This window comes from Zootoca vivipara, chromosome 5 (genome assembly GCF_963506605.1).
Source record: "Zootoca vivipara chromosome 5, rZooViv1.1, whole genome shotgun sequence".
NCBI lineage: Eukaryota > Metazoa > Chordata > Lepidosauria > Squamata > Lacertidae > Zootoca > Zootoca vivipara.
The window spans coordinates 45,999,749-46,007,288 of record NC_083280.1 but is presented as its reverse complement, the minus strand read 5'-3'; positions in this window follow the sequence as shown (position 1 = coordinate 46,007,288).

The window sequence follows — 7,540 nt, the reverse complement described above, 5'->3', positions numbered from 1 at the left end:
GACTTTTTGGTTAGGAGAATCAATTATTTGATTTGAAATGCCACGTAGTAGAGTTGTAGATTTGGCATTCCCAGTCCTCCCTTAGACGTATGTCTATATAGTATATTAACTATATATTAACTATATAACTATATTAACACATACGTTTGCCATTAGACACATAATTAAGTGTATTTTGCAATTGCATAAATAATTGTGAGGGGATGATGACTGAAAGAACTTGGAAAAAATATAGGAACTTAAGACATTTTTATAGGTGCTCTTTGTCCAAGCCAGCTCAATTTGACATTTTCCTGTTTCTTGAGTTTTAGAGCTATTTCCATATATAGACCTTTGTGCTAATTGCTTGTGCAATTCCTGTGTGCTAATTGCTTGTGCAAGGGTGAAGGATGAATTTGTTATGTCTATATTATAAAAAGTATTGTTGATTTTGAGTAATTAATTTACAAACCTGCATCTCTATGGAATACATTTAAGTGATTGAAAAGAGGAAGAAGAGCTTCCTTTGGATTTTGGATTAGAAGTGTATCATCGGCAAACACGTTGATTTTATGTTCTCTGCCTCTTATTGTGATTAAGAGTCCATTCTTAATTGGTTGGCTAGGACCTCTTTCGCTATTACAAATAGCAGGGGCATCAAGGGACAACCCTGCCACGTGCCTATAAATGGGTCAATTTGAGGAGTATCAGAACTGTTGACTACTGTGATTGCATGGGATTTGGAATAAATTTTGGTTTATTGAATGTAGAATTTAGTACCAAATTGTAGTTTGGAGAGAATATTTCCCCCCCACTCAATTCTATCAAATTCCATTCAATTCTATCAAATGCCTTGAAGGCATCCAGAGAAAGCAATGCTCTGCTTTGTTTGGAATCAAACTGCCTGCTTATTCTTCAAGACAAAGCATTCCTTTTCCTCCTTCTGATCATAATGGAAAGCAAAGACTGTTCCTATATGAAGCAGCAAGGTTCTTTGGTTATGTGGAGACTTAGTTGGTTACAAAATCAGTAGCGGGCTTTTTCCTATTATCAATTCAAGCCAACAGTCAGTAAATAGTAAAAGCTCAGCAATCTTTTGAGTCGTGAACCAATGTTCAAACATTTGAATAATATTTGGTTTAAAAGCGATAAAAACCAGTAAAAGCAATAACATCAGCAGGACTAGCAGCAAAGCAGTAAAACAATAAAACTTAGCTATAAGTTTGGAGCATTGGTTAGACGAGCTACTGCCTCCATCACCACCTTGCCCTGAGGCAACTCTATATGCCCTTGAAACTATCCTCGGCATGCATCTCCTCCCTGGGGCCCACGTCTCACTGGCCCTGCTTGTCATGGGCCAGGAGTCGGCTTCACCTGTTGAGCAGCAGCCTGAAGGAGCTGAAGGCGAAGTGACTCCACCTGCTGCTGATCAGCCTTCTTGCCCCTGATGAGAACCAGCTGGCTCCAGCTTAAGCAGGGTTTCCAGCCTATGTCAGTTGCTGGAAACAACATTCGTTGCTCCTGGTCAAACCTTGCTGCTTCTTGCTTCTCATGACCTTGGACTCTTGGCTTTCTTGATCCCTGGATTATCTGACTACATGAACTGAGGTACTCCTGACCTTGAATGGACTGAACCTTGTTGGAGATTCATTTCCCATGTTTGCATTCATGGGATTGTTCTCTATCACATGGCAGTGTATGTTTACATTCCACAGAGTGGGAAGTGACAGAGACAGGATGTTTGTGATACTATGTTCTGTAAAGTGGGACTATTGTCCTTTGTTATTTCTCTTTGCTGCCTGATGCTAGAGAGAGAGGGAGCCATGTTGCAGTGCTCCGTGTGTAATATAAATAAAATACATTAGCCAAATGCTGAGTTGCTGAGGTCTGTTACGCAATTGCGCAAACTCTGCAGATCCGAGCTCCCAAACGATTGACCAGGAGGGAGAGAACATGCCAGTCGGGCATGTGTCTCTGCCAGGGTCATACTTGAGAGTAAGAGATCCTAACAAGCCTTGTATACAGACTCTGCCTCCAGGCAAGTAACCCCCTGATACTTGGCTGGTTGGCTGGCTTCTCCCACCACTGAGCTTTGATGTGGCTGGCAGCCCAGGACTACGACACTGCTCCTGGATGAATTGCGTTCTTGAACTATTATAATACCTCTCACTTGCATAGCGGTCAAGTTCTCCCCTTTTTTTAAGGGAAATTCCCTTATGCTGAATAGGCTTCCTCATGAGAAAAGGGAAAACTTGACAGCTATGCACTTGCCTGGCTGGAGAGGTGTATAGACACATCTGACTTTAGTTTGGCTGCAGTGATAAAAAGGTAAGAGTAACATTGCCCTGCCTACTTTTTTTTGCCTATGGCCATGCCATCCAAAATGGGCATGCGGCCCCTTGAAAATTGCCAGTGAGGAAATGTGGTCCTCAGACTGACCAACCGGTAGTCATTTAATTTCTGTTGCTCCAAATGAAGTGAGCATGCCTATTACTATTGATTGTGGCATCTCGATCTACCGGTAGATCCCCGGCTGATCCTAGTAAATTGCGAGATCCTTCTCGTGTACAAAAAGTTATGGGGGAAAAGCTAAAAAAAACCTCTGTACAATCCTCTCCCCAAAAATCTCAATAACTCTGGGCACTTCCCTCCTAAAAAAAGCTCAACAACTGGGCGATCCACCCACCCCATGCACGCTCCTCCTCCCTCCAAAGACAGTGGGTAGATCACTGCCAGTTTTTTAATACTGGGAGTAGATCAGTCTCTTGGGAGTTGGACATGCCTGCCTTAAAAGAAACATTGGGATGGGAGTTTACTTAGTAATGATGACTGGAGAATAATTTGAGAGGGTGGAGCCTGACTGGCTTTAGGGGTTCCAGCGGAAAACTTCTTGTTGTATCTGCTGACTAATGAAATCACTGTGTTAAGTCTGGCATGAAGGTACTGGACCCAAACTTATTACAGATGCAGAAATGCCTGCATGTGTACACAGAATGGGACAAGGGGTATGTGGGAGGGGGGAGAACACCCTTTATTTTAACTTTCTTCATTGTTCTTACCTGTCACCCCAATCTCCAAGTGGTGAGAGAATCAAGGAGTTCCAGCACTTACCCAAGGTTTGGTTGCCTTGGAATGAAGGTCAGCAGAGATCGTGGTGGCTTTGGGCTATATGGTTTTGTTTGCACATATATACAACCGGAGTGTAAAATGGAAGGGCTCATAACATTAACATCCCGAAGTACAGTTTCTCCATTAGTTACAGCTTTAGATCCAGCAAGGAGCAAGCATGTCTCTGTCTCTCCTGCTTCCAGCCCAGCTCTCTCACACTCTTACTATTGTTCTCCTACCCCAGGGGTCCCCAAACTAAGGCCCGGGGACCGGATGCGGCCCAATCGCCTTCTAAATCCGGCCTGCGGACAGTCCCGGAATCAGCATGTTTTTTGCATGAGTAGAATGTGTCCTTTTATTTAAAATGCATCTCTGGGTTATTTGTGGGGCATAGGAATTTCTTCATATTTTTTTCCTTCAAAATATAGTCTGGCCCCCCACAAGGTCTGAGGGACAGTGGACCGGCCCCCTGCTGAAAAAGTTTGCTCACCCCTGTCCTACTTAGTAGCCAGGTGAAGCGGGGGTGGGGTGGATGGGAAGGTCCACCTATTAGCCTGGAAGGCACCATCACTTATAGCCTAGCTATTCTTTTGGGGTGCTGATGAGGCCACTTATGTGGCCAGATAAGGTCATTGTCCTACAAAGGAACATGTCTGACTACTAGTTCATCAATAGAATTCTTCACTGGGGACAAGAGTCCAATAATTGGAAGGAACTCAGGGCACCATCCAAAGTGCCCCTGCAAACTAACATACACATTTCCCTGAGCAATTTATCTTAATACAGCACAATTTTGTATCTCATTTTCACTAATATATTCATTTTCATTGACACTTCCCCCTAATATCTGCATGTCTGTGAATTCACTGGTTGGAGAACTACAAAATTGGGCTAAGTGCAATTTAAATGGAAGGCTGTCTTTTGGTTCTTGTTTTGAAAAGTTCAGATTTCATAGATTCAGCTGTAAATGTGGATTGAATTTCGGCAGTGGAATTTGCTACCAAGGAGTGTGGTGGAGTCTCCTTCTTTGGAGGTCTTTAAGCAGAGGCTTGACAGACATATGTCAAGAATGCTTTGATGGTGCTTCCTGCTTGGCAGGGGGTTGAACTGGATGGCCCTTGTGGTCTCTTCCAACTCTATGATTCTATGAATTGTATTTCTCATCCATCCCTACCATCCCTACCAGGACAGCAATGGGAATTCAATGGGACTTACTTCTGAGCAGCTATGTATAGAATTACAGTGTAAGAGACTGAAAAGGTAGGCTCAGGAAGTTTTTGGCTGCCACGTGAGAGGCAAGCACAAGGAAGTGAGTTTGTTGGTGCTGAGTTTGTTGATGTTCTGCTTTCATGTCTCATCTTGCGCTGAGCAGCGTTCACAAGCATCTGCCCATGTGAATTCACTGCTAATATTTTATGCTTCTGGAATGTACCTTTTCATAAAGGACTGCCATTGTTTCAAGTCTGCGCTTGGCAGATATGCCCCAGGAAAAACAGGTGCAGTCATGGCAGGCAAGAGCCAGCAGGAGAAAATGCAAGCCCTTTAGAGGGGAATAATCACCCAAGAAATCACAGTAGTCAGCCACACACATACCAAATACAAAAGGCAAAAAGAAAATAGGTGACTTTCCTACAATCCCTCAGAGACGTCTGTCTGCATCTGAGTTAAAAATTAATATAGTAAAAGTCTGCTTAACAATGCATTAATATTATATTGATTCTATCCATATATATTATATGAAAGGGTATGTTTCAAATAAAGCAATCACTGTTCCCCAAACTGTAACCAGTGCTGCTTAAATTAGGATTTAGTCGTAACCCTAGGGCTGTGTGTGTGTATTAGTGGCTTAAAATGCAGCGAAGTCGTTTCCCCTTGCTGGATTTCAAGTCACACTTGCTCGTTGCTGTGCAGAGAGGGCACAGATATCTTTCCAAGGTGCTGCACATTACCTGATTTGTGTGTGTCCCCCCCCCCACTCCTGCAGCACCACCATAAAGCTGTCATCCATGCATGCACAAATGGTTGTCTCACATGTACACACCTCAGCTGAACCGCAAAGTGAATATGGCTTATGTTTTCCTTTTCGTCTGAAGCTGGTTTGAGGGGAAATGCACCAATCAGTTGTGTTTCTCAAGAAACTACAAGATAGCTCTGCCTCGCCGATTACATCACGGATTCCAAAGCCAGTAGTGGGAGTGCATGGAGCGAATGAGTACCCAGCTCAGAATCTATGTTAGTCTATTAACCCCCCCCCCCTCTCTCTGTGTGTGTACAATGTCTCTTTCCCTTGTTTGTGGAATTGCCTGTAGCATAATGAGGCTTAGGATCTTGGCCCAAGAACTATGAGTGACAGGAACAAGCAACAGCTCTCTGGCAAGATGATGGTGGTTTTTATACATCCTCTTACCAGCCAGGTTGTGGGCAGCTTTTTCAGTCTGAGGCCCCCATTCCTTCTTGGGGAACCACCTGAGGGTTGCTTGCTAGAACTGGGTGGGGTGAGATGCAAAGGTGGGTGGAGCCATAAATGTGACTCACCATTGCTCAGAAGGCTGCATTTCACCCACCCACAAGTTGGAGATTCCTACACACACACACATATCCCATTCCTCCCAAAGTGTCCCATTTAAAGCAGGACATCCAGAATCACAGAAACCAATCTCGGCTTCTGTTTGGGACCTGGAATGTCCCGATTTTGGGTCCGGTGCTCACCCGAAGATGCTCACTCTGGCACAAGTCAGCAGGATCACACCTGAATTCTGGCATGGCCCTGCTGAAGAGCAGTAGACTGGAAGGTGCGCACCTCCTGACATCCCAATTTGGGGGGTGAAAATGTTGTAGGGTATGACACACACACCTCTCTCCATCCCCCATCCAAATAGAGCAGATGGATTATCACAGTCCAAGGAGATAAATGAGCCAGGAAGCACCTGAGAAGGGTAGAAAGCAAATCTAGTGAAGGAAGTGGCTAGGGGAGAAGGATGTGCCTAGGCATATTCTCAAGGGTCACATATAGAGGCCTAAAAGCAGAGCTGCATTGGGGACGTGGTCCTGGGGTTATCCCACCTCTGTTCTAAACATCTGCCATATTGAGCCTGCAGCCATAAGAGATAGAAACTCTCCACTGCTACTTAATAAACCTTGAATTATTTCCTGCACTTTCTGTGGTAGATTCCATCCAGATTTCATAAAGCAAAAGTCCACGGACACATGGGCGACACACAGCTCTGTTTATCATTCATCACCTACATGGTTGTTTTCATGTGATGATAAAGAAGGGTGTGTGAGACAGGAGTTCAGAGATTTTCTGAGTCACCAGATGAATCAAAAACTCAAGACAAGCTTATTAACGTTTGCCACAGCTGACAGTTTCCAAAGCAGAAATGCTGAAGGTGTGGCCTTTGGGTCTTCGTAGGAACCTATTTGGTAATAATAATAATAATAATAATAATAATAATAATATATTATTTGTACCCTGCCCATCTGGCTGGGTTTTCCCAGCCACTCTGGGCTGCTTCCAACAAAGATTAAAAATACATTAAAATGTCACACCTTAAAAACTTCCCTAAACAGGGCTGCCTTCAGATGTCAGAAGCTGCATGTTTGATATCGGTTGCACATCATGGACTGAAGCCATGGAACAATAACATCCTTGAGAATTCTGGTGCAAGTGATATACTGAGTCCTGCATGCTTCACTGAAATTGTGACTAGGAGTAACATGGCCCCTGGATTCAGTTTTAGCATGTCACTTAGGTTTTATATTTTCAGCAACTCAAGATCAACAAGTTGCACGGGCAAACTTGTTGGTTCAGTTAAGCTGTCTCTTAAGCCCGCATTGTGTGATATGCATATATAAAGGATGCAGACATGTTATGGCAAAGCACAGAGGCACATTTCAAGATACCCTACCTAATGTGTGGTATGCAAGTCTGCAGCCATTCTTGTATACCAGGAGAAAATCGCTAGGTACTTCCTCAGAGCAGGTTATAGTGGACTTAGTGCAGCTCATGCATGCAAGTCCCCCCACCCAAGTGTCCACACTATGTTGTCCTTATCACAATGTCTTCCCATATACCCACCACTTAATCTGGATTTACCATTTCCACAAGTGGTTTTTGTTGGATTTTCTACAGAAACCATATGTCTGGATTAAATGGAAAAATAGAATGGGAATGAATTTTGATGCTATATGGATGTATGCTCCGTATGTATGATCCATAGGTGCCAACTCTATAGGGCTGAGGATACCTCAGCCACCTCCAAATATATTGGTATGGGGCAGAGCCCCCCAGTCTCAAGGGCTGGGCCTTGTCGGGCCTACTTGTGGCTGTGGCTGGCCCTGCTAAGCCTCCCTGAGGCTGTGGCGGTCCGTCCTTGTAGCCTCTACCCGCCATGTGACATCACACATATGCATCATGCTTGTGATGTTGCGTGTGTGTGTGCCGGGCACCTAT